Source organism: Idiotropiscis lumnitzeri, chromosome 12 (genome assembly GCF_059441095.1).
Source record: "Idiotropiscis lumnitzeri isolate Australia: NSW breed Sydney's pygmy pipehorse chromosome 12, RoL_Ilum_1.0, whole genome shotgun sequence".
NCBI lineage: Eukaryota > Metazoa > Chordata > Actinopteri > Syngnathiformes > Syngnathidae > Idiotropiscis > Idiotropiscis lumnitzeri.
In genome coordinates this window covers 13,815,703-13,841,907 of record NC_142402.1, presented here as the reverse complement: position 1 = coordinate 13,841,907, position 26,205 = coordinate 13,815,703, and the positions used below count along the sequence as shown (strand labels likewise).

General features: G+C 39.3%; 1 protein-coding gene across 3 annotated transcripts in view; it reads right to left on the bottom strand.

Annotated features, from left to right (window-relative positions):
- tnr (tenascin R (restrictin, janusin)) overlaps positions 1–26,205 on the bottom strand; it is a 114,057-nt gene that overhangs the window by 65,376 nt on the left and 22,476 nt on the right. For all 3 annotated transcript variants that reach the window (XM_088311657.1, XM_088311658.1, XM_088311659.1), the window contains one exon: positions 7,857–7,901. The gene's annotated coding sequence lies outside the window, so the exon portion shown is untranslated. The remainder of the gene's footprint in view (positions 1–7,856; positions 7,902–26,205) is intronic.

Below are 26,205 nucleotides of genomic sequence, written 5' to 3'. Positions count from 1 at the left end.
AAGCTACAAATTATTGCATCAGCAGGGCGCATCATTTATAGATGGGGTCACATGTAATGGGAAGCGATTTTCACCCCGGGCTCTTTTCCATGTCGGGTGGCTACATACTGAAAGCATCAACCAGGACAAATGGCCGCCTGGTGCCTAAATCACTTCAGTTACCTCCACTTAAGTGGAGCCAGCTGGGGACTGCAGTGCCCTCAGCAACCTTCAGCGGGAATTATGGAAAAACACAGCTTTTATTTATGTTCTTTATACTGAAAGTTGCACAGAAGCAAACACCAATTGAATTACAAATTAAACACATTAGATGTGTGTGTGGAAGGGTGTTATATAAATAGTGGAGGGCTGCAAGTTGATATCCAGATCCTCCAAACAGTTAAGCAGTAAAGCAAGTAATTGTTTTTTCATGGTGGCAGATTTTGGATAAATGTGATCAAATGAACAAATCCTTATCACTCATAGAGCAATTAAACTCTTCAGTAAACATCCGTGCAACACTCGCAACGGTGTATTGGCTCTTGAAAAATTCTTTTTTGCATCATCAAACAAATGTAAAGCTCAGAAAACGATTACCCAAGTAAACATAAAATGCAAATTTTTAAGGGTGTTTTTATTTATTATGGGTAAAAAAAAAATATTTAAGGCTACCGGACTCTGTGAGGAAAAAGTGCCCCCACCCCCTAAATGTCATAAATGGTTGAGCCACCCTCAGCGGCAACAAGTAAAATGTTTTATTAGTCTCTGGGGTGATATTTTGGCCAAGATTTCCTTGCAGAATTGTTTTTCAGAGAAACTCAAGTCAAAATTAGACAGTAGTGATCATCCAGTAAATGCTTTATTATTCTTTTTTTTTAACTCTTTTGTTCAGTAGGTTCGGTGCTTTTGTCATATCATCAGAAATATAAATATCAGTCAAAAAACAGATGGTAAATGCTGCTTTAAAAACGGTGTGCAGTGAATAGACAATACATTCAATATCTTCAAAAGATTGATTTTTTTATTTTTTTTATTATGATATTAATATCCTTTTAATGGGTTTAATAGTGAAAGAAATGACATGTTCAAAAGTACATGACCGCTCCATGACGAATGGAGGTTCCACTGTGTTATTATCGTGTTAATGAAAGGTTTTGAATTCAAATTAAATAGATCGAGGATTTCCTACCTGCTTTTTGGATTGTCGTAAGAATTCCCTTTAAAAAAGTGACCGTCACACCAGGAGTAGATTCTATTACTGCACTAGTTTTCACTCTTCTGATTCTATGAGCATCACCGTGAAGGCGTCACACACGTTTTCCAGCATGACTTCATGGAAAATGAAGCTTTTCCTCCCTCTCACCTCGGCACCTTGTCTACTCGGCTGGTGGTTTTCTTTTATGAGTTCACTTGCATTTCCTGAAGCCAGCGTGGCGACCCACCATGCGCCGCTACAAGCTTGCAGACAAGCGCGGGCCAGCATCTATCATGTGGACAGAAGTGCTGAGTAGCTATTACTTGTCAGCGGACCACATAAAAACCCACAGCAATTAAACTGTATTGGGCCGTCTGACGTTTTCTTTTTAGAGGGGAAACGAGAAAAAGGGCAAGGGTGAAAGGAGCAATAACAATGACTTCCACTGATGCTGCTTAGCATGAAGAGATTTATGTTGACGTTTTGCTAACAACATTCAGATGGATGAATTTAAGAGTGCAAGTGACAGTAAAATTACCACGCATGAAATACAACATCAGCGTTACAAGGAGGAAAACACGACCCTATGATCATGCAATTCGGTATACAGTGGAAAGCAGCTCTTTACAACGGATAGGGATTGGGCCGGCCTGCGAATAGCAAGAATGCCAGGATAATTGACGGCCATTATAAATCCAATGGAGGAGAAAAAAAAAATGAATCCCCCAAAAATTCTTGAAAAAAGCGGATAAACCTCCAATAATCCCTTTGCACAAAAAAAATATATATAAATATATATATATATATATATATAAATATAAATATTTATTTATATATATATATATATATATATATAAATATAAATATAAATATATATATATATATATATATATATCTATATAAGTATAAATATATATATATATATATATATAAATATAAATATAAATATATATATATATATATATATATATATATATATATATATATATATATATGGGCCGGGGAATAAAAAAAATAATAAATCACCTATTCAGTTAGATGAACCCGCAGGTGCCCAAGCGTGCATGTGTTTTTCTTATTTCTCTGGCCTTTGGTGCTTTTTTTTTCCTTCTTGTAAATTTTCTGCAAAGGACGAAAAACATTGGAAGGAATATAGAAAGCAATGTAAAAAAAAAAAGTTCATACAATCAAAGCAACAAAACTACAACAGCTGTAGCCCCGATCCCATGCCAATAATTTCAAATGGAAGGAATGGAATTTCTAAGATAAGGCACCACTTTATTCATATATGAGGTATATAAGATTTAAAAGTTTCGACATTTACAGTTCGTGAAATTGGTATATTACAATTAGAGCGCAGAAGCATGAGAACTTTTCACTCTCCCAAATAATCTGGGATGTCAATAGAGAAAAAAATTGATCAAGTGCCTGAGGGCGGCAGCACCAAACTAATTACAAAACCACGGCAGCTCAGTGCCTTAAGGTCATTAGAACTAAATAATCCACTGATGTACGATGCCATTGACTGTCATTGAACATCATCAGCATGGCCCTACAGAATTACAATTTATGCAAAAATGAAAGAGCGTTAAAGAGCAAACAGGCCCAGTGCAGATCCTGATGACTCCAATTCAAGATTGGTTCTGCACGCATGCTTCTCAGTGCCGATCTAATCGATGGGGATCGCTAGAATGAAATCAACGTCAAAGCAGCATGTCTGCAGTATTTTAGCCCAACCAAACCGCACTAGGTGTCTTTCCTGCGTCGAAGAAAATGATCAAATACACTATTTTCACACAAGTTCATCCGCTGTCATTGTTTTAAGACACAAGCGCATGGCGCCGTGAGAAAATTACCGTCACACTTCGACAGGCTCTTGTTACAGTTGCTGCTGCCAAAATGCAAGGCCATTGCCATTCATCAAGTGATGTCTATGCCATGTTCCGCGCTGCTAAAAATAAATGTCTTCAACCTTCCAGTAATCAGGACGAGGCTGTACTGTAGGTACAATGCGCCAGAATAAAAAAAAAAAGGCAAGACAAGCAGTAACCCCACATTGAAAAGTACAAATGACTTCTTGTCTCATTACCCAAGCAAATCACATTACATATCCTTTGGAAACCTAATAGAAATGTGCCACTGTGTGGCCCTTTCTGTTACAATCAGTCGCTCTATTTATCTTTTTCTACAGTGAGTCTGGAGCGGTCTCTTTGTCTGCCTTCTCACCAAGTTTCTTTCATTTTTGCAGGCCCCCTGCCTTTGCTTCCGTCCCTCCCCGACTGAGCCCGTCTTTGTCACTTTCTCTGCTGAGCAGACAAATTCAAGTGGAAGCTAAGGACACGGCGTTGCATTATTCAAACTCCTCACGGGAACAAGAGTTGCAAATTATGGCCAGCAAATTCTGATTAAAGCGGTTTGCTGAGACGACAAAGCAAAAAAAAAAAAAAAGATTAAAAAAAAAAAAAAAACAGGAAAGGCAGGAAGTGGCATGACAACATTATGTGGGATTATAAAGAATTAAATGAGTCTGAGGTACTCACTTGGACGCATTCTGCATTTCACTTTTACTGGTTGGGTATGACACCAGCAAAATTGATACATTCATCCATTATCTGGATTATCTGAGCCGCTTCTCCTCACGAGGGTCGCGGGCGTGCTGTAGTCTATCCCAGCAATCTTTGTGCCGTAGGCGGGGTACAATCTGGACTGGTTGTCAGCCAATTGCAGGGCACACATAGACGAACAACCATCCGCACTCACAAACACACTTAGGGGCAAGTCATGGTGTCCAATTAACCTACCATGCATGTTTTTGGAATGTGGGACGACACCGGAGTACCCGGAGGAAACGGGGAAATTCTCAATTTAATGATTATGATGACGACAGGAAGATGTTATAACTTGTAAATCTGCATTATTTGCAGACTCAAACTTTTTCAAATGTCTCATTTTAACTGTAAAGAGAAGCTAACTTCTGTAAAGTAAACCAAAATGAAATCCACATACTTTTTGAAAAAAATCCTGACCGACACACCGATACGTAGACTCGGTCATAATTTCTCATTATATAATTTAGAGAATATTTTTATTTTATTTTATTAATAATATGTTTTCATATTTTTTTATTAATATATATATTTTTAAATTAACTATTTGTTATTAATGTTTTTTTTTTTTTTTGCTGTGCCTAAGCTCGTCCAAATTCCAACGTGTTGGCCATTCTCACGCACATAATCAACGTGACAAGCCGAAATTCACCGCCTAATATATTATCTTTGACTCAAAAATGGTGCTAATCTCAAATCCAAAGCAATGCATCTGTCTGTCACAACCGTTATGTGGATGGTTGAATTTCACAGAAAAGCTCAAAGATTACTTGCATGCCATCTGCTGAAATTTATACTTGACGAATATATTCGTCGTTGGCAGTAAATGGTTGACTATGATACAACACTTCCGGAGCTATCAAATGTTTGTATGTGAAACATGTAGTTAAGCAGACACTTGACGTTTAGAATGTACATTCCACTCAAAGACTTGGCTTTGTTCACCTCTTTGTCAGCTAATAGAATGTTTTTTGACAAGTGGCTACGACTTTAAAGACAGAAGAACGTACAATGGAACTAAACAAGACTGGCTCCTTCATTCTAATCATGCTACGTCTTCAGTACACACGTTTTTAAAACATACTGACTTCAATCCTCCAAAATAATTATAAGCGTTGTAATGCTTACCAAACAAGTTGGAAACAAACACATTGAAGGAGATAAGCTGATTATTGGTGGAACACCTTCTGACCTTCTGACATCGTGATCACCACTGGGAGTTCAGTCTTGTGATTTGGCCCAATGCGAACAAGCAGTTTACCAATAGACTCGGGTTATCTCTCCATTTCGCCCGGCCAAATCGATGCCTCTTGATTGGGCTGCCTGGACGGAACGGAATGCGCCCGGCGGCACACTTATTTTAAGAACAACAGACCCGTGAACGCAAAACAACACCCGAGCTTGAGCACAAAAAAATATATATATATATATACGAATGTGACAGACTCAAGCGTCATACAGACGTCATTCCTTCTGCGGGATTTGGGACAAATGTCAAATAGTGTGAAGCCGAGTTTAAAATCAATTGGCATTTGCAACAATTAATGGCTGGGTTCCGATGAGAAGTAATTAGAAAAGCAAACTGGCAGCACCACAATTTGTATTTGTTTTTATTTTTGAAAGTATACAGGGACAGTGCATATTAATCAGTTTCCTGTAAATATGCCAGATTATAGCCAATGGCTAATTTGCATCCGTTGTCCCTGTAATCGGCCTGCAATCCTCTTCTTCTTTGACTGATGCCGTGTGGGCTCAACTAAAAGCTTTTCACACAATGGTAAAAAAAATGTAAAAAATTTTTTTTAAAAATGAATTAAATTAAAAAAAAAAAAAAAGCTTCAGTGAGCAAACAATTTGATATACTTTATATGTATAAATACGTTTGGTGCCTTACCTCCACCTTGTTTAGCTTGTGGACGCCACATGCGACACCGGAGCGTCTTATAGTCCGAAAAATACCATGAATAAATGCATTTGTCTTGTATTGTGCATGAAGCTGGTATTTGAAATACTCAACTATTTTTTTTTAGCTTCACCAGGCACGTTGCGTTTTTGCACCAGGTATTAGACCAGGATCGCTGTTTGAGTTGAGTTTTAAACATTCATTTTCTATTGTGTTCGGCCTTAATGGGTAATCACACTCTGAGAGCCATTTCATTATACTTCATTTCATAAAATTTGAAATCAGATAAAAAAAAATTGGATTTGTATTTTCACCCACAAAATAGTATTTTGTCAACACTAAACTATTTTCTATTAATCATTATTATTTTTTTTTATACACATGTAAGCCACTGGTAAGATAGCTAACCCAGCAGGAAAGAGATTGACCTTACACCAGCCAATTGCTTCATACATGACCGTGTCACATAAGAGCCACCCGACAGTAAACGAGGTCATCCGCAGATGCCAGATAACGACGACGACTGGAGATGTGGAGGCTCCGAAAAGGATCGGCACACAATTCCCTGAAGGGCTGACCAGCATGTGCATCTTGGTGACAACATATCCCAGCTAAGCTACAATCGGCGCTCTTAATACATACTAGCAAACGCCAACACCAGTGTTGGGAGAGCAGCCAGACAGCCAAAAGTCAGACACAAATTGTCTTTTTCCGCAATTAACTCAAATTTGCAGTTGTTTGCGCTGTACCTCTAAAAGTGTGCGAAGTAGCAGCATGCATCACTTTGTGAGTTTTCTTGAACAGTATCAGTACAGATAGCAACGTTCAAACAAACTGCGCTCAACTTCATTTAAACGGAACCAATATTGGCAAGCGCGAACACGGCCTTAAAGATCTTGCTGAAGCAAAGCAGGAAAGAGCATCTTGAGAGGGAGCAATATTGGAGATTTATGGCACGAGAGAGCGAAGCTCCGGCTAGTCAACTAGATGCTGCGGTGGTCATCGAGATACAGAAGAGAGCCACGTGATTGATGGAGTAATCCAGACCGAGTCAACGTGAAGATGAAAGACACTAGACTAATCCCAAGCAGAAGAACAAGATTGAAAAAACTGAAAGCCACGCTAAAAATGTGGTTTGACCCTCAAATTGCAAAATGTAAGTCACATCCTGAAATAGGGCTGCCTTCAGTATCTTGCACCTTTGTTACACCGCAGCACAAAAAAAAAAAAAAAGCGCTCGAGAATTGGATGAAGAGCAAAAGATGCTGCAAGGCAAAGTGATCAGAGTGCAATCTTTGCTTTGTTCTTGGTTTTCTAATTCTTGACAACTGCGAGCAGGCAACTTGTTTGCCCCGGGCAATCTCCGCAGCTAACGACAATGCCGTATATGAAATGGATGTTTGACGCAGAGAATAGAAGAATGTCGAACATTATCCTTGGATTCACCTAAACCATATCCCTGCAAAATAATAAAGACGGAAAGGGCAATTTGAGACTGCGTAGCACTGTGGAAGTATAACTACTTTGTACTTTAGCTGTGTGACATTGTGAATGCTAATTAAAGTGACATTAAGGCGTTGGAGTAAAATCCCACAGCCCCCACACACACACACCCCCAACAAAAAAAAAAAAAATTCTATTAAAATCAATGTTTTACCTTTCAAAAAAAAAAAATGGAGCAAATCACAATTACGATTTTACAATTAATTTTTAAAACCCTGGCGTAAGAGTCTCCCTCAAAACACGCTTTGTTAGCTAGTTAGCGAGACAGAGACAACTAGATAGATAGCTAGATAGAAACTCAAAGAATGATATGGAGTATACTGTAACGCCTACAAGTACGGACACTCTGTTCTCGTTCATAAGAAATGCAGGAGTGCAGGATTAAAACAGCACCAAACCCTTATCTTACTTTGAGGCCTCGGGGGCTTTGGACTTTTCTCAGATGTAACACTATCTCAAGGAGTAAGTAAAAAAAAAAAAAAGCATTGCGACATAACCTGCAGCTAAAAGTTCAAGCTGCTGCAAGCGATTGCAAAAAGTTCGATCAGCTACGGTTTGTGTCGTCTGAATTAATGCGGGCAAAAAAAAAAAAAAAAAAAAAAAAAAAAAAAACATTTAAAATGAGAGCTTTTCTCGTCATAAGTGATGATTATCTGAAATTGAAACTCACTTTGAGCTTGTCCACAGTCTTCGTTCTTGGCTTCCCAGGTTTTGCCTGCCAACAGAAAAGAAAAGGAACACTCAATGCTTCAAACATGTTGTGATGAGTCTTCGCTCGGGTAGAACACGAGCGCAAAAAAAAAAAAAAAAAGATAAACTGAATGTGTTTTTTTATCTCAATTGTTAATAGTCCCTCTCAGGGCACTTTGAAAACATGCAGCTTGTAAACACATTAAAGGATTATATTCAATAAAAAGTGAAAATCATACAACAAAGTAAGTGCATGAATGTATTTTGGGCAAACTGTATCATCTCAGTTCTGGGAACGGATGCCGAAAAACCAGAGCAAAGATGACCCGCCGTTGCTCCCATACCGGACAAACAAAATAAAATTCTGATAAGAAAACAGACCAAGATAAACACTACAAGGTTAGTACACAGAAAAATGAAAATAAATGGATCATTTACGTTTTGTTCAATGTGTTTTTTCAATGCTTAGTTGCCTCCTTTCAGTCTGTTAAGAAATAAATTATAATTAAGTGGGATGTTTGACTTCCTGATTTATTATGGGGTGATTTAACCATCAATTGGTATTACTTTTCAATTAATTTTAGATTGTCTCAATTAAAAAAGTAAGATATATCTATCTCAAAATGAATAACTGGTGTCGCAAATAAACATAATAGGTTATATGTAATGAATTAGAGGTGCATTTATCGAGCGCGCTTTGCTTTGCCTCGACTGCTTCAAGACTCAATTAATCAGCAATTAACTACACGCTACTGACAGAATACTTAACGGTTAATTAATTGTCTAATTAATTATAATGCCATAATAATTGACTTGGAAGCAAATAAAGTGCTCCATACTGCATACAGTCCATTACCGTAATTTTGGCGCGAGGTGAGGAAACATGAGCTATAGCTTGAGAATTAACAGTACATTTAATCGAAAAATCGGACTTTGCATCGCCGATACCTCAGTCTGTTCTTTACGACTGGTCCAAATAAAACTTTACACGAGACTTTTTTTCTATTTGCATATCAGACATATGGCTGCGTTTACGCTGACAGAACACATGAAACAATCTGCATGTGCAGAGAGCCAAATTGCAGGAAAGTGAGTCCACAAGTGCAAAACACCGGGGAAGTAATCAATAAGAGTTACCGTACATAGCTTCAAGTTGGCTTCTCTCTCTCTTCCCCAAAATTTATTTCAATGATTAACGTCCACATTATTACACTGGCAGTAATCGAAAGTTATTTGGGGTGTTTAATGACACAAACGCCGCTGGAATACAATATGTACATCATACGTAATGGGCTACAGATTTTGGGAAGCCAAGGCGCATATTTACAAGTTACATTTTTAATTAATTGGGGGGGTTTTTTGTCTGCGTTTGAGATGTTGTGAATTCACCTTGTGCACAGTCAAAAGTGAAAGTGAAAATAGGTTTCTGCCTCTCTCCTGAACCAGCCACTAATATACCATACTTGGCCTTTTTTCTTTACACACTAACATTTTCGTATAGAATTATGTTGCTAAAAGGGAATATAAAAAGTCTTGTTACCATTTTGTTTGCCCGAGTGTAATGTCATGTCAGTTTGTGATAGCATGAAATTTAGTTGCGAGTTAATTCGATTGATGAGCATCAGGTGAAGGTGGTTTGTGATGAATAACACTTGTGAAAATGTCCCCGTATGTGAACGGCAAAGATCGATTTGTGGCTCATAACGATTTTCAGACATCCAAATTCAATTTGATCATCTTTTATGATGCACTTATGTGGTTGAAAATCCTTGTCTGCACTACACTTTGGAAAGTATTTTTTTTTAATCCCCAGTTTGCCTTCCATATGTCTCTCAACACCGCATACTGTAAAAAGCAGCTCAGATGTTTCGCCGTTTCCAGCGCTTTGGTTGGATTTACTTTTTCCATCCGCCGCACACTCCCAGAAGAAGACTACCTACACATTACAGGTGTTGACAGCACTGCCATGCAGCTCCCTGACCTTCTACCAGGCGACAAACCTCACAACTATTCGTCCTCATTACAGAGGAGCCTCCGACCGACCGACCGACCGACCGCCGTAATTCCCGTCGCCTGACCCTCGAGGGGGTTGTTTTCCACCCCGGACTTCCATGAGTCATTTTTACAGCCGCCACTTTCGGCCCCCGTCGCCTTGAGCCATCTATGCTTTAAAGCCAGCCAGGCGAGTAAATCTGCCAGATTTAATTAAAACAGCTTCTTTTGTAGTGCTTCCGTGCCTTCTGTCCACTTGTCCCTGACAAAATACTGACGCTGGAAACCTTGTGACACAAAGGAACTGACCCTTGGACAAATGGAGGCATACACTTTATGATGACTTGCCACAACTGAGCCACAACTCATCTAAGATTTGTATCCACCTACCATTTATTTGATGTCCTCAGTGAAACGACAATTATGGCGGTCATAGATACAAGTGCATCGACTCCGCAGCATATTCATCTAAAATGACAATCTTGAGGCGGAAAAAAAAAAGTAGATAAAAGAAAGGATGCATTCTCTTTTTTTTTTGGCCGCTTAAGAAAGTTTTACATAGAAATATGTTAGCCGGGCGGTGCCCTTGTCTGTCACGCTCAATGCCTCTTGGAGAAATTAACAGTTTGTGCCGCCGGATCAATGAGGCTCATTCACACCGTTTTCCTACAATACAGTTCGGGGACTTTGACTTTGGTGCCATTGATTAGCTGATTTATGGCTCGCATCTGTCGCTGGCTCACATGGAATCTCAAGCTGCTCGTTAAAGGACAATGAAGGGAAGAGATGAGAAGAAAACGATGGAGACGGAGCAAAAAATAGAATGTGGCAAGATGTATGGCTTTCTAATACATGTACTTCAAAAGCAATTTTGTTGGAAAAGAACGAAAAGTAGCAAGAAAATCATCCATGCTGCTTTAAACCATTTCTCACAAAAACTTATTTCTTCATCTTCAATGTATTCAGTTCTTCTCATTTCCGTTCAAGTTTTCCAAATCGTATGATTTTAAGCGCGTTTGCATTTTCAGGTTTGGGTTCATTAGTACGAAAATCATGTTGTGCTGCCATCCAAATCAATTCAAGGACCCGATGGCCCCCCCCACTCCATCTCGATACAATAATGACTGCACTGAGGCATCGCATTCACGGCCTCAATAAAAGGCTTTATAGAACATCCCTTGCTTCTTCCTCTACTTTCTTTTCGGCATCCGGAAGAGAGGTTTTCTGTCTCCCGACCAGCTGAAACAAGGCTTCTGCCCATCCCGGGCCTTATTATCAGAGCATGACAAGGCTGCAGTGTCAACTTGTCAGCCTCATAAACACCCTTTATGGCTCCCACCTGGGCGTGTTTAAGGGGAGTGGAAATACAGCCAGTCCCCAAACAGAACCCTGCGTTCAGGATGGAATTGCACTTCCACGCCACGTTATACGGTGGTCAAGCTGGAATCGTTGCCATGCACAGTCTATGTGGTGATAGAGTGGAAAAAAAAAAAGAAAAATTTAAGAATTTAAGAAAAATGTGAATATGGTCAATCTAATTGCAGAAATGTTTTTATAGGGTTTTATAACTCATTATATGACCCCTTTTTAAATAAGTGAAGATTAATAAGGCCAATATTATTATTTTTCTATGGGTGGTAAGCACGCGCTTTTGAATACAGCAATTAATGACCGTTAAGTCAGGGACAAAGACCTGCCACAAGTAGCAAAAATAAATGAAAAATTAAAAAAAAAAAAATAAAAAAATAAAAAAATAAATAAATAAAAAAAAAAGACTACTTCCAGAGCATGCATGCAACTGCCTTGATTAATACTTTCAACCGAGAATATTCATAAACTATGATCTCTAACCTGTTTAATAACATTACAAATTCAACATTACACTTAAAAATGACTGAGAGATCATTTGATTTAACAATTATGCAACAGAAATGGAGGCAGGCATACATTCGATCTTTCTTCTTCCCAACTTTCAAAGCTTGTCTCTCAGTCAAAGCGAATCACTTTCTTATTTAGACATGTTTTGGCGCAATGTTAATGTGCTGCCGAAAGAGAAGAAGAACTACAAATAAGCAATTTTTTTTCAGTGAATAGCTGGCGATTCCAGAGGAAGCACATGCTAATAATTATTTACGAATAGTGAAATAGTGACGAGGGGAAACATCAAGTAGCAATTTGAAGAGATGCAAATGAGGAAGGAATGGCTGGAATGAATTAACAGCAGAATAAAAATTTAAATAAACAGAATACCATATGAGCACAACAAAAAATGGGTTTCCAACTTTCTGCAGCCAATCATGTTTTAATTTGAATGTGTGCATATTTAGCATAATTGACCATTTTTGTTAATTGGGTTTATGTTATCAAGTCTGACAGCCTTGAAATGTGACCGACAGAGACGTGACTTATGCCGGAAAACAACCGGTGAGCTAAATTAGTTTCATTTCAATAGTGTAGGAAAACCAGCAGGAGCCGCAACCGTATTGGATGAAGCAAAGTAAAACTAACAGTGAAGATACCGTGTTCACTTCCTCCTCGGGGGAATGTAATGACCAAGCCAAAATTTATTGGATTAATACAGAACCATTATTTTACAGCTAATAAAATAGCCACATCCAATATGGAAGATGCGCTGACATATCGCTTCGACAAGGCGTGTCTAAAGCAGTGTTAAAAGAAAATGTGTCTTCATTTTAGATGTCCAAAGAGTTTGGGCTCCCATGGAGTCGTTTATGAAACGGTTCAAACGGGTCTTTAGTTGCCCATAAAAATCTAAGTAATGTCGGAAATTAAACGTCGCCTAATGTGCAAAAACTAAGATCACACGCCCCCCCCCCGTGCCTCGCCATTGGTGACGGGTAATTCCAGCTCCAGCTTTATGTGTGGTGTTTACTTGCACTCCCTATGTTGCTCGGGTTTTCGCCACATACTTCCTCCCACATTCCCAAAACATGTATTTTAGGTTCATCGGAGGCTCTGAATTGGTGATTGTGAGAAGGAATGCGTCGCAGAGTGCAACCAACCTCTTGTTGGGATAGGCGCCGGCTAATGCCTTCAACGAAAATGGTTGATTAGCCACAGAAACCAAAGTGGTGGAATTTTGGAGGGACTTTTTAGAAGCTGAAAAGCCAAATTGGGCTTTCATAGAAAAAAATGTCTCATATCCTGGTCTTTTTCTCTCTCCTTACTCCAGCCAGTTTGAGTGTCAGTCTAGTTCAGTACCACGGACAGCAGCACACCAGCAGGAGGAGCACATGTTAAATAAATACAAGCAAGCCCACTTCAGGCCAAAAACTAAAATGCGCCGTCTTAAGCCTTTGGTCCACATGTGTTTTATAAATATTCATAACAGGTGGGTGGGCAGATATGTCAGCTTAGCAAGCAAGCGGCGTAGGCTTATGCAGAGAGTTCATTAATATCAAACACAGGTGAGAAATGTGATGAAATATTCATCTATTACCTCACATTGCACGAAGCATATATTGACTGTTTTGTTTTGCAGGTCATGAACCAGCGTGAGGATGTTTTGCCAAAATGGCTTGTGAAAGTGAACGCTTTGGTGCCTTGTATGCAAATGTTATTCGACGGCGGATACGACGGCCCTTCTCTTAAGACAATGCATTTTGATGCCAGCGGCTGCACTAGAGGAATAGTCGCAGAGATAGCCCAGTGATCCGTGTACTGCAACAGGTCCAACAATACAGTAAAAATACAAGTCTTTGCTGACGGTACTAAATTTGCATTTGTTAACCAGTTCAAACAAGGTTGCATTGTTGCAATTTTTTTGCATGCCGTGAATGTGTGTTCATGCATTCCGGTTTGAATAAACACCGTCTGATCATTTTAATATGGAGCAATGGTGGACGCTCTGAACGGTAATGTCTTGTACTCATCAAGAGCCTAATTGGCAAAACAAACAAAACATTATTGGAAAAATGTTCATCTTCACCGGATGAGTCCGAAGATGCAAAATGTTGTAAATTCTTAAGAATTATTGGACTATTTTTTGACGACGGATATCATCATGCCATAAAATATCTTAAGATGTTGCATAAAGTGGTTGTTCACGTCCCTGCTAAATGAGGCAACCATCTCATTACGGTAGTCAAGTGCGCTAATGTGACGTCAATAGTTTCCAGATGCTTCGATTGGCCGGAATCCTGCGGCGTGGCATCCCACCTGGCCACATCTCACTCCCCTTGATTTTTATCTTTGAGGGCATTTGAAGGTCATGCTGTGTCAAGAAACGATACAAAACATAAATCATCTCCGGGAACGTATCACCAACGGCGTTACAGGCGTGAGACTCTCGCTGTGCTAATATGTGTTCGTCAGCAGCAGAGGAAACACTGGTAGTCACCAAGAGCATAATATATAAACGGTTTTCGTTTCGTTTCACATGCAGCTCTACTTTCATACCCAGTTCAAGTCAAGTGTGAGCAGCCGTCTCGATCGGACAACCTTTTTTTTCCTGAAAAAGCGAGCCTACGTTTGATAGGTTCGGGGGCTACTGTAACATGTCACAGACGCAAAATTGAAACCGCTGGCTGCATTGCTCTGGAAACATCTGGTGGCGAATAAACAGTAGCAAGGTACAAAAATGGAGTTTGTAATTAACTCTAAAGCTTTTTTTCTTAATTCCAGAAATGTTTGATGCATGCAGCTCTAGTAACCACCGCCGTATCTGATTTGTGTCACTTCAAATGAACATGGAAATAAGGAGTGGGGAAACTTGAAAGGCATTAAATTGGAATTGCTACAATTCTACACTGCACTGCTTACACTGCAAGTACAAAAATATCATTCAAATGTTGTTCTATATAAAAAAAATATATAAATATACATCTGGTTTATTTTTCTTTTTTTTTAGCATAGCATAGATGAAAGACAAAAAACTCAAAGTTACAACAGTGGTGCTTTATCATGTGATCAGGTCCATATAATGAAAGTATTGGCTACACCTTAATTGTATTACGCTAGCAAGTGAGCTGTCCGTTGATCCCGAAGGGAACAAATTCAGCAACGCTGTGCAAAAAGAGCATTGCGTGCATTGTGAAGCGGTGACACTAAGGCAGGCAAAACCCACGAAAGCATAAAGCTGTCGCAGCGACCTTCACTTACCCTCAGTATTGATGGCCCAATCATATGGCGAATATGAATTAGTACCTTCGGGGATTTCTTCAAATGGAGCATAATTCTCGGATATGTCAAAAGAAAAAGCTATAAATCATGTGGCGGCTTTATGACATTGCCCAGAGAGCTGAGGAAGATGAATTTCCAAAAAACCTGGTTTCGCTCCTCCCGAATCTAACAAATTCTGCCGGCATGTATGGCGTTTTTACGACGCTAGCGCAAAACGCTCACACAGTGGACACACCTCAACCACATCCGCTGCCGTGCATTTTAAAACATGTTGGTCAACTTTTTAGGCAACTTCCAGTCCAAAAAAGTCCCATATGAATTGAGAGGCCAACACGGGACATTTGAAAATCCCTGAGAGAATGTCTTCTGTGACTTGAAAAATTGAAGTGAAGCATAGATGTTCAAATGCACGTCCTAACAACAAACATGCCTTTCATCAAGTTATCTGTTCATAGCTGCAGGAAAGCACTAGACAAACACTGCTGGTGGCCTCGCTCCCTCTCTCTCTCTCTCTCCTTTTTGTCCAGCTCTCTATTCACTCCCTTTTGCTCTTTCCACTATTAATAGATGTCTGTGTCCATTACCGCTTGAAGCCTCCAAAAAGGCTCCGCTGTACTTTTCCAAGTTCTTTGTGCACACCAGTACGCCTGCTTTTAGAGACGAGATGTACCCTGCAACTATAATATATTCGCATTTCTTTGAGCTTTCTTTTCGTCAAGGCATGAAATGTTGGCGCTGAAAAAAAAAAAATGCACCTTTCTTTTGAGCGTTTACAACGTAGTAGTGCAGAGCATTCTTATATACACTGAAAAATATTGTTAAAACTGCCTAATAGTGAATTATTTCTTTAAATAGAAGAACACCGGATTCAAATGATCAGCACATCAACAAGCTCCGTCGAAGCCGGAAATAATCCTGATTATCTGACCCAGGTGTGTTTGGCGTCTGGAGAGGTCGAAAACAGGCAGCATATGGCACTCCAGGAACCGGAGTTCCCTACCCCTGGTGTATGGGCCGGCTGCACGTGCAGTGGACCCGACAAAGACAAATGCCTCAAAAGTGGTACAATTTGAAGAACTTCTGGAAAAGTACAAAACAAAAATGGTCGATAAGAGCTTTTTTTTGGGGGGGGCACCACCACGGAAATGTGTCATGACTAGGCCCTATTAGTTAAAATGGAATTTTTTAGGGTGATGCTTATTTCCAGTTTTGGCAGAATAAAATTCTCATTAATCAGCAAAATAATTTTAAAAAATCTATAAAATAATGACATTTTTAAAAAAGTTGTTTTTTTTTCTTTTGTCCCTTTATACATACAAGAATAAATGTATGCATTACAGGCAGAATAGTTTAACAATAGTTTTACTTTTTTTTTTTATTAAACTTTACAACACAAAGAAAAAAATATTTGCAATTTTTTTTTTAATCAGGGACACTTGCATGACTGTTGAGAATTTTAGATTACCACTTAAAAAAATTCTACCAGTACACAGTATGTCCTTATTGTAGCATCGAGCGGGTGCAGTCTAAGCACTGACTCCCCTAAAACTGGACTTCAAACCATTTAATTCATGTGGTACACAAAGGAGGAGCTCTTGTGTCTCTTGTAATTAGATTGATTCTCAAAAAAAAGCAGAAGACAAGGCAAAGACAACAAAGACGGAAAAAGAACAGAGGAGGGCGGCGAGGAATAGAATATCAGAAAGGCTTTTGCAAATGGCAACGCTTCATCTTCAATAATTACACTGGGTCTTTCAAAGTTGTTGATGTATAATATGATTACGAGGCACACGGCACTGAATATAAATGGGTAAATAAAACAAGGACGAGCGGCTCCATGCTAATTATTTCCGCACATTGGGGTGACGCTTTTTGTCCACATTGCGCTTATTGTATGGTGTGACAGTTTGATAATCACACTGACAGCCACAGGGGGCTGGAGTGAATTAAAATGCATGACAAGTTACATATTGATCAAAGCCGAGCATGAGCAACCCTGCTTAAACAATTGCTTTATTAGATAGAGCAAGTAGATATGTCAACTTTAATTATTACTATTACTTGGCGTCACAAACGTATCTGTGGCATTTAATGCCCAACGTCAAAACAACTGACAGCGAGTGGCTATTAACAGTTGATGACTGCAGACTGAATAATAAATTAGAATTCAAGCCGCCCTTGTTTACTCAAAACTCGACACCATTTTAATATTTTTGCAGATGCATACATCAATCACTGTGCTTTCTGTGACACTTGCGATAGTATTTAATGGTGTTCATATTTGCACAAGCAAGCAGGCAATTTGTCAATTTTACGTGGTGTCAGGCAATCAGTTTATAGAGTTTGACGCTCCCCTCATTGAGGACCGAGACGAAACTGACCTGAACTCGGCTTAGAAAAAGTCCAAAGTGTGTGCCCCATTTGCATTCACGACAGCTTGATGAATGCCCTTCTTATTATTGTTAAACTCGACTTCCATTGATCTGCAAAGTTGATTTATTGATGGACACGATGATTGATAAGCACGCTGGTTTGAAATTTGAGGCACAGCAAAAGTTGCAGACAATTTTAGACGTGCGACAATATTTTTCGGCATCTTGAAGGGACAATTCATCACTCATCCATACAGAAGTGCACCGTTGCCAAGCCCTGAGTGATAGAATCCAAAGGAAGAAGCCAGCATGTGAACAAACAAAAGCACAAAACGGGGAGTAGTCCCAATGAACAAAATTTCGACGATATAAATGGCAGGAGGTGTAAAAATAATGAACGAAATAACAAAACTTAGTTGTAAAAGAGGAATACCTGTCCAAGACGTGGACGTGATAACCCGTGAGCAAAAATTTCACGGTATTGCAATTAAAGATCTCAAATCTATTATTCTGAAACGATTGGGGAAATAAATTATTTCCATTGAGCAAAAATGATTTGATTATTAAATGAGATCAAATATTTTGTACACCTAAACGGTCATAAAAAATTTTAAAAAAAATGCATGGTCATAATTAAGTCTATAGTATAGGAGGTCACAACATACGAACGCAATTGGATCCAGGAGGCTGTTTGTAAGCTGAATTGTTCAAAAGTAAGCGACACGTTACATTTTAATCAAATATCGCCATTTGAGGTCATTTTAAAAAAATTGATGTGGTGTTTATGAGCGGGTGGCATGCTGACCGATTGGGCTTCCTTTTTCTTCTCATCACAGATACATAGTAAGACAAACAAACAAACACGGCCTTATTCCAACGAAGGAATTCATCAAGGCAACCAGAAAAGTCCGGTTGTGAGCAATTCAATGGCCTGAGAATATAATGACTTGCATGAATGAGAAAACTCACAGCTGCATGGAACTTTTCCGCTTTGCTAGCCAAGTTCGCACCAAGTGGTACCGTTTGGTTCAGTATACTGTATTACACCCTGAATATGATTAGATTACACAAAACCGCATGTCGATGCAAATATAAAAAAAAAAAATAAAAAAATAAAACATCTTTACAGACGGCTTCCAACCGGAAACAGTTGGAGCCGTTTGCTCATAAGAGGAGGTCCCAAATTATTAGTCAACAGGTGCAAGAGTCTCATAGCTGCAGAAATCATTTGATTGAAAAGATCGCGTTAAAGGTGCCATAATTTCATATCAAAATTTGTCACTTATTTCTAAGAGTTTTTTTTTTCCGAGCTCATTTTTTTGCTACATGAACATTCTGACCACATATTCATGGCTCCAAAAGCACCTCTGTAAAAGACCACAAAGACCAATCTTTGTGTCATATGATTTATATCACTACACCTCAATCGAGCTACATCAGAAAAAAAGAAAACTGACGGCTCCCAGACAGGGTCAACTTCAACGGCGGCATTGGAATATATTCCACTTTAGATCTTAAACTAACAAGAATCTATCGTCGGTTTATGCCTGAAAAGCAATCTCTCAGATTTATTTGCTACTGAAGTACCCGAACACAGCCTCCAGCTGTTTTTTTTTTTTTGTTTTTTTAGTTATTGTTTTAGCTACAAGAATTTCATGTGTAGAGGTTTGCTTCCAACTCATTCATCAGGACACCATTTGGTATGAATCAAGCAACAATAGGATGCAACACACACCACGGCCCCGGTGGGTTCGCGGAGAACAACACAAGATCAATGAGGGTGTTATTTTATTCTCCTCAACCAGGTTGTCCTTCAAGAAATGATCTACGTATATCTCATTAGCTCCCAATGATGACAGATGTACGGCCGAATGATTAATGGCCATCCGGAGAACGAGAGAATTATTGACCTGACCTTTGGGCGTGCTGAGGAGCAAATGGCTCGACATGTCTTCTCACTTTTCTCTTTTCCGATTCTATCCTGCTTTGCTGTCAAGAAACTCAGAACTATTTGGCATCAGCGGTCATATTTAAAATGGGACTTCTTGTCCAGACTATAACCAAATTCACATTCAAGTGTTAAAATCACGTTGATCAAAATCACAGATTGGATATTGCGAGAGAAACCTTTGGGAACGGGGAGAAGAAAAAAAATGTGAAAAGTCTATATCGATAGAATAGACGGTGTCAGATGATGAGGTTTTAATGACGGGGAGCACATCCAGTCACCTTGGAGATAAAGATGACCGACGCTGATCAGCATGCGTACGAAGTGTGGGTGGGTGGGTGAATCATTTAAGTGATCTAAAAGGTTTGATGTGGAGAATGTAATGGAGCACGGCGACTGTAAGATCTCAAAATATCATGATTGAAAGTTTAACACTGGTCTGTTATTGAAAAAAAAAAAAAATTTCCACTATTGTATACAAAAAATTAAGAACCTTCATTCACATCAGCGGAGCACAAACAACACGGATGACGACGTTTTAAACACGGGAAGCCATCCAAGTCAATTTTCCACATGCCCTTTTGAAATAAAGACCACCAATAATAACTTCTTCCTGTGAGGTGAAGAAAGGCGGAGGCGGAATGACGCAAGTGAGCTTGAAGGCATGCCATGTAAGGTGAACCTAAAAGAAAGCCAGGACCAAAGTTGTATTATGTAAAAGATGAAACGGCAAAGAAAGTGCACACTAGAGCGAGGTACAATTAGGGAGAAAGGAGGTCGAGAGAAAGACGATGCAAGAGTAAAAGGGATGGAAAAGTGATTCAGAGGAAAATGGCATGCATGGACGAGGATGAAAAAAAACAAGGCAGGTAATGGCAGGTTAAAAAAAAAAAAAAAAAAAGATGAGGAAAGGGCAACAAGAATTACTGAAGCAGAAGCTAAGGGTCAGCCTCGACAAGTATCCCGCCTGAGGCATTTGCTTACCATTTTATCTGTGGCTCAAGAGCCTCCTAATTGATCGAGAAGCCTTGGTCCGATTAATCTTCCTGAATCTGCAGACTTTAAAATGAACACCGCACATATTTACATTCATCCGCGTTTCATACTGTATGTATTTCACTTATTCTGTGGTCACGTTTGATCCAGATGGAATTGATTGGAGCAAACATGCTCACAGCAACTTCCTCGGCGAGCTGTGAGAAAATGTCAAAGCGGGACGGAAAAGGTCTTGGAAAAGAACATGCTAGGAAGGTGAGAATTAAATTTTGATCCATCTCTATGACCCATGCCCTGGAAGTTCATTTCCTGATTATATCATGGGACGCCACAGGAATATGATTTATCGTTAAGAGAAGAGTAAACGGGTGTTTACGATAAAGTCTCGCCTCATAGTCGTCTCATTTGCTTGGTTTTTGTTTGGGTCCCTTAAATCAGCCCAAGGGGTCATTTTGGGTAAGAGGTGGGATCAAACTGTAGGATGCTTGAAACAATTTGATATTACATCAACGTATTGATGCTTTATAGATATTCCCTAAGAGGTCTATAATGTATATTTTGAATGTCCTTTGTTTTAATCCGATCCACATTATCCAAGTCTGGATCTGTGAAATATAAATAGCTTTTAGAAACCTGAAATGGATTCATCTACTTGGGATTAAAATGTGCTGCTGAGCATTACTAAGTGGGTTTATATATGCAAAAGTGCAGCAAAAAGTTCTACGGCAAAGGCACCGCGGTTCAACTTTATTTTTAACAAACCATACTTTTTTGGCACTGCCACTGTGAAGAAAAACAGATTGAAGTCAGTGATTCAGGGTCACAGAAAAAAAAAATCTTATTTGATGCTAAATTGTGTAAATGTCAATTGACTGCAGACTGAAAAAGAAATTCCACCTTGTTTAAATTGGAGCGAATTCTTACAAATTCTTGTAAATTGTTACATCAAGTTACTAACCTAATTGGTTCTGTGAGCTTGTTTATAACCTGAAACATTCATAAATAAAGGTTATGTTTCGTGTGTCAATGTGTCATTTTTTTTTTTAATTTTTACATCAATGGTATGTCTCTAAGGTGGAAAAGCCGTTAATGTAAAAAAATTTTTTTAAAAATGTAAAAAGTGTTTGTCATAGATAATCGCTATGCCGTGTAGGGAAAAAACAAGTTTTCAGTTTACAGCAATGCTTTACCGACACAAAGATTCATCCACTAGTCCATGCCAAGACCGTTTGAATACCGAAAACAGTACGTAAATAGAAGTCCTTTTTCTACAAACATTTTGTGGATAACTTGGAAACTTCGTAACGAGGTTCCGCAACATACTGTACGACTTTGTACAGTTTAACGATAAATCACATTGTGTTCTACGGTGAATTAGAAGAAAGCTGCAAACTTTACTTTGGTATTTCTATTGCGCTATTCTAAAACAACCGACCTTTCAGAGGTCTTTGATATTATTGACATAGCACACAAAAGGCCTTGGAAATGAAGGGACGTCTGTAGGCCTTCCTGTGTGACGTCTTCGTCAGGCGGCCAAATACGTCGTATTTGTGGTGTCATGAAATTGAGTGACACTTTCAGTTGTGTGCTATCTACGTTGGCGTCTTTCACTCCATATTTTCTCCCTCGCTCTCTGTCACCATTAAATAGAGATGCCAGCCACGTCACACAAGGACAAAATATATGGAGGGCCATGTTATCACAAAGACGAGGGAGGCTTTGCACACGAGTAAAGTCATCATTTTTTTCTCATATTTCTGTATTAGTGCGAAAACACTTAAGGGTTTACAGTCATCTATTATTAATGACAAGATCAAAATAGAGTCGGGTCAGTTTAGCTAAAAATCTAGCAAAACGGAGAACAGGAAGACAGAAAAAAAAAGTCAGATCATGCCAATAGATAGATAGCGTCACGTCACTATCATAGAATGTAGGCACAAGTTCAAAATGGCCGACAAATTTCCATTAACGAAACAATGACAGAGGCTAAGATCTCTGAATTCATCACATTTGTACGTCGATAAAAGTAACCAGTAACGTCCATTCATTGCTCACACTTGCAACGACACGCAAAGAAGTGTACATTGAGCTGATGGAGCAGATACATTTTCAAGCGCCAGTGAAAGGTCACAGCTCTAATTATCATCAACAAAGGCTCTTTTCCGCGACAGGTCGATTGAGACCTTGTCTAGTTCCCATACCTGGAAACGTCTGGCCCTCACTCACTCTCGGTCTGTCTGCACAAGCACAAACAATCATAGGGTATTCGTCGTAACCTTGGTTGTCCATTACTCCTAGCCCACTTGAACCGATAAGTCGGGTTTACTCCTCCGAATCAGCATTTTAACGTTTGAAGTCGACTAACAGCGAAACGTGTGTTTTGGCATCTCGTCACTCAATCGTCCAAATTACAGAGGACTTGGAAATTCATATCAGCAGTGCCTCAAGACTGGCGGCAAAGAACGAGGGCATCCGCGAGAAGTGAAACTCCATCTTTATTGCGGAAATGTCATGCTTAAATGATGCACAACAGAAACAGTCAAACAGAGAAAGACTTAATTTTATGGAGCCTTCCTACTGCCTACCTAATTTATGATGAGCGCCACCATGGAACACAAGATGAGCTTGGCCGGTCTAATTCATTCATTACAATTATTGTAATGGTGAGTTGTAATTTTTAATCATTTGATCTTATTTGTTTCCATTCCGGTCAGGCTAAATGTATCTTTATGTGAAACAGGTCCAAAAAAAGGATTGGGAAAAAAATCGGACGGCATTGATTAGCTGTCTTCGACTTGACTTTCCCTGCGTGATAGTCGACTGCAAAAAAATGCTTAACCTTCAGCAAGCAACAGATTTTCTATAAAATAGTAAAAAAAAAAAAATTAATAAAGGGGAGTGCACATCTATGCCGAGGCCTAAACCTTTGACATCCATGAAACCAATGAATAATCACAAAAAGTCTTTCCCGGTTCGAAAGTCAAAATTGCTTCCAAACTAAATGTGACTAAGACAGGCAAAACAAATTAATATAAAGAGATTTGACAATGAAAAGGCATCGCAACAAGATCATGGGATATTCCATCATAAATTTGCAATCCTGCCAAATGCTTCATCTGGATCAGAGCCAAAGAAAACAGAGCATCTGAACCTGCATACACAGTTTTCATTTATTTCACAATTATTCCGGAATACTGAGTAGAATTTGACACTGACACTGACGATACCTGACTGGTCCATTTGTCAACTGAAGTGGATCAACGGTGGATTGCTTTATTACCGCAACACGACTACGCTCATTTTATTTGGGACAGTACAAAACCACCTGACGTGGATGGTCTGCTACAGGCCGAGTTGGATTCTACCAAAGTTTCGTTCATATTTATACCAGACCAAACAAACGGCATCAAGAGGGAAAGAAAGAGGGAGTGAAAGCAGAGATTTGGAACAATCAGCCCAGGACTAACTGAAAAATCAACATACGGACAAACCAGGCCATCAAGAACTTAAGTGCCTTGGCAGCTCTATCGAAACATAACGGTTGAAGTAAAGTGAGAGAAACTTTTTCTCAGCAAATCGAAACCCTAACGACAGCTTCGCAGGTTCTTCAAAGGTGTAGAAAGCTGCCCAATGTCGATAGTGCCGACCCAGTCCAACACCATCAATGCACTAATTGCAAAGCTCAACGTTACACACCAACCCGTAGACCCTGAACACACTTTGCAAATGGAACTTTTGTTTGCCTTTCAATCATCTCTTGCAGATTTGCTCCTTCTGGGGACCTACAGGCATTGTGATATGATGCCTTACTGCACAGGTGTCAAACTCAAGGCCCGGGGGCCAGAAATGGCCCGCAACCTCATTTTATGTGGCCCGCAAAGGGCAAATCATCTGCATCAACTGTTTCTAGCATATTTTCTTCACTTTTAACAACACTGAGATATGCGATATTGTCATTTATTTGTTACCAATCCTCCCCTTTTAAAATAAATTGAAAAATTGTTGAACAATTGCTTACTAGCTTCTGATTTCAAAACTGGCTTTCCAATCAATTTATATGGGTTCACAGTCATACCGGCCCTCTGAGGGAAACCACAACTACGATGTGGCCCGTCCACAAAAATGAGTTTGACACCCCTGCCTTACTGCGACTAGTTTATGAATAACAGATAGAAATTATCAATATTAATAAAGCGCCACTGACTACAAATATTGACTGAATCGTAATAGTGGGATTTGACTCATAATTCTGCCGAGCTGAGCGTTCTTGCCGACCGCACAGTGCAAGGAATTAGCCGTGAGTCCACGCCAATACAGATCAATGATTCCTCAATGTCAAAACCATAGACTGCGTGTTGTTTTGATTTGGAACAAAACAAGTCCTTGGTGAATTACGTCCTGCGGAGGCAAGCTCGGGAAGCCGCTGACTGCGATTCTGAAGAACTGCAAATGTGAATACAAATGACTGTGTTATTGAGAGCGCTAAGGAAAACATCATCCCACAAGTCCATTATGTTAATTGAAATTGCCCTTGCCATAGCAGGCGATGGCTGCAGCCGCGTTGGGGTAGAGCGGTGATAAATGAACGGCGGGAGTATGAATGCCGCCTCGGCCAATGATATAGCAGAGCGTGTGAACAACTGCCCTTTTTTGTTTATAGTGACCTTGTAATTAATCAGACAGATGCAGGGATGTTGGAAAATGTCCAGTCAGGAAAGAGGGCAGGGATTTAAGACCCTGAAGTAAAGATTGCAAGAGGAAAAGCGCAAAGTAAATACTTGCATAGGTCACAGATGTCTCAAAATATTTGATGAGGAAATATCACGTGGTCATCTCGGGGATGGATAATAAGGCCGAAAATTCATATTGCAGTATAAATTGGATAAGAATAATTTTGGAATAATATAATATAATGTGAGTGAGAACCTGTGCTTCTCTAAAAATTAAAAAATAGCTTTCTATGGTTAAAAATTGTGTAAACCATTTTTTTTTATTTAATCTAATTTATATTTATCTACATTTGACCTTACAAGGCTACATCTCCTGACTGACTTTTGAGGTACTAGACTCAACTTTATTTATTGAACACTTCCTTTCCGGTTCTCCAACACGTCGGGTGTGCTTACTATGGAACCGTTTCTGTTTCTCACAGATTGGTGCTAGCGGCGCCATGGTCTGATATGCTTGAAGCCATTTTCACTCGGAGGCAGGTGCAAGGACATCGTCAAGGGTTATAGCGATTGGTTGGTTGAAGTCAAATGCAGAACCAAAGCAAAATTTATACCATCTACCGCATGTACCGTGTATGGCAGTCAGATATCTGTTATAACATGTTATTTCAGAATCCCCAATTTTGATTTAAATTTGACATAATATTTTCTGAGGATGGACTACCACACCTAATTTTCATCAATTGATTTTTTTTTGGCCAATGCATCACAAAAATATAACATTATACACTGATTCAGCCAATCAGTGAGTTGCTACACAGTAGTTCCAAAATAGAATTCGTAGGAATAAAAAAAAAAAAGAAGAAACACAGCCAGCCAGCAACTGCTCATAATGTTCGCAACAAAAGAAAAACGTGACAAATGTAGAACAGCTCAGGCCCTTATCTTGAAAATTTTAAGCATCTTATTTTATGCTTTAATAACATGCTGAAGGACTCAGCGGAGCCTCAGAGTGGATCGAGACTTTTCCGTTGCCGGTTGTTCACTCTGAAATGACCTTCCTTTTAATGTTAGGCACTCTCTGGCCTCTCTGTCCATTTTTAAAACTCAATTGAAGACATTTTTATTCGTTGGCTTTCGACGCAACTTGAGACTTTTTGTTCACTGTTCTGCTGTTTTCTTTTGTCTACTGAATATGCGTTAGTATCA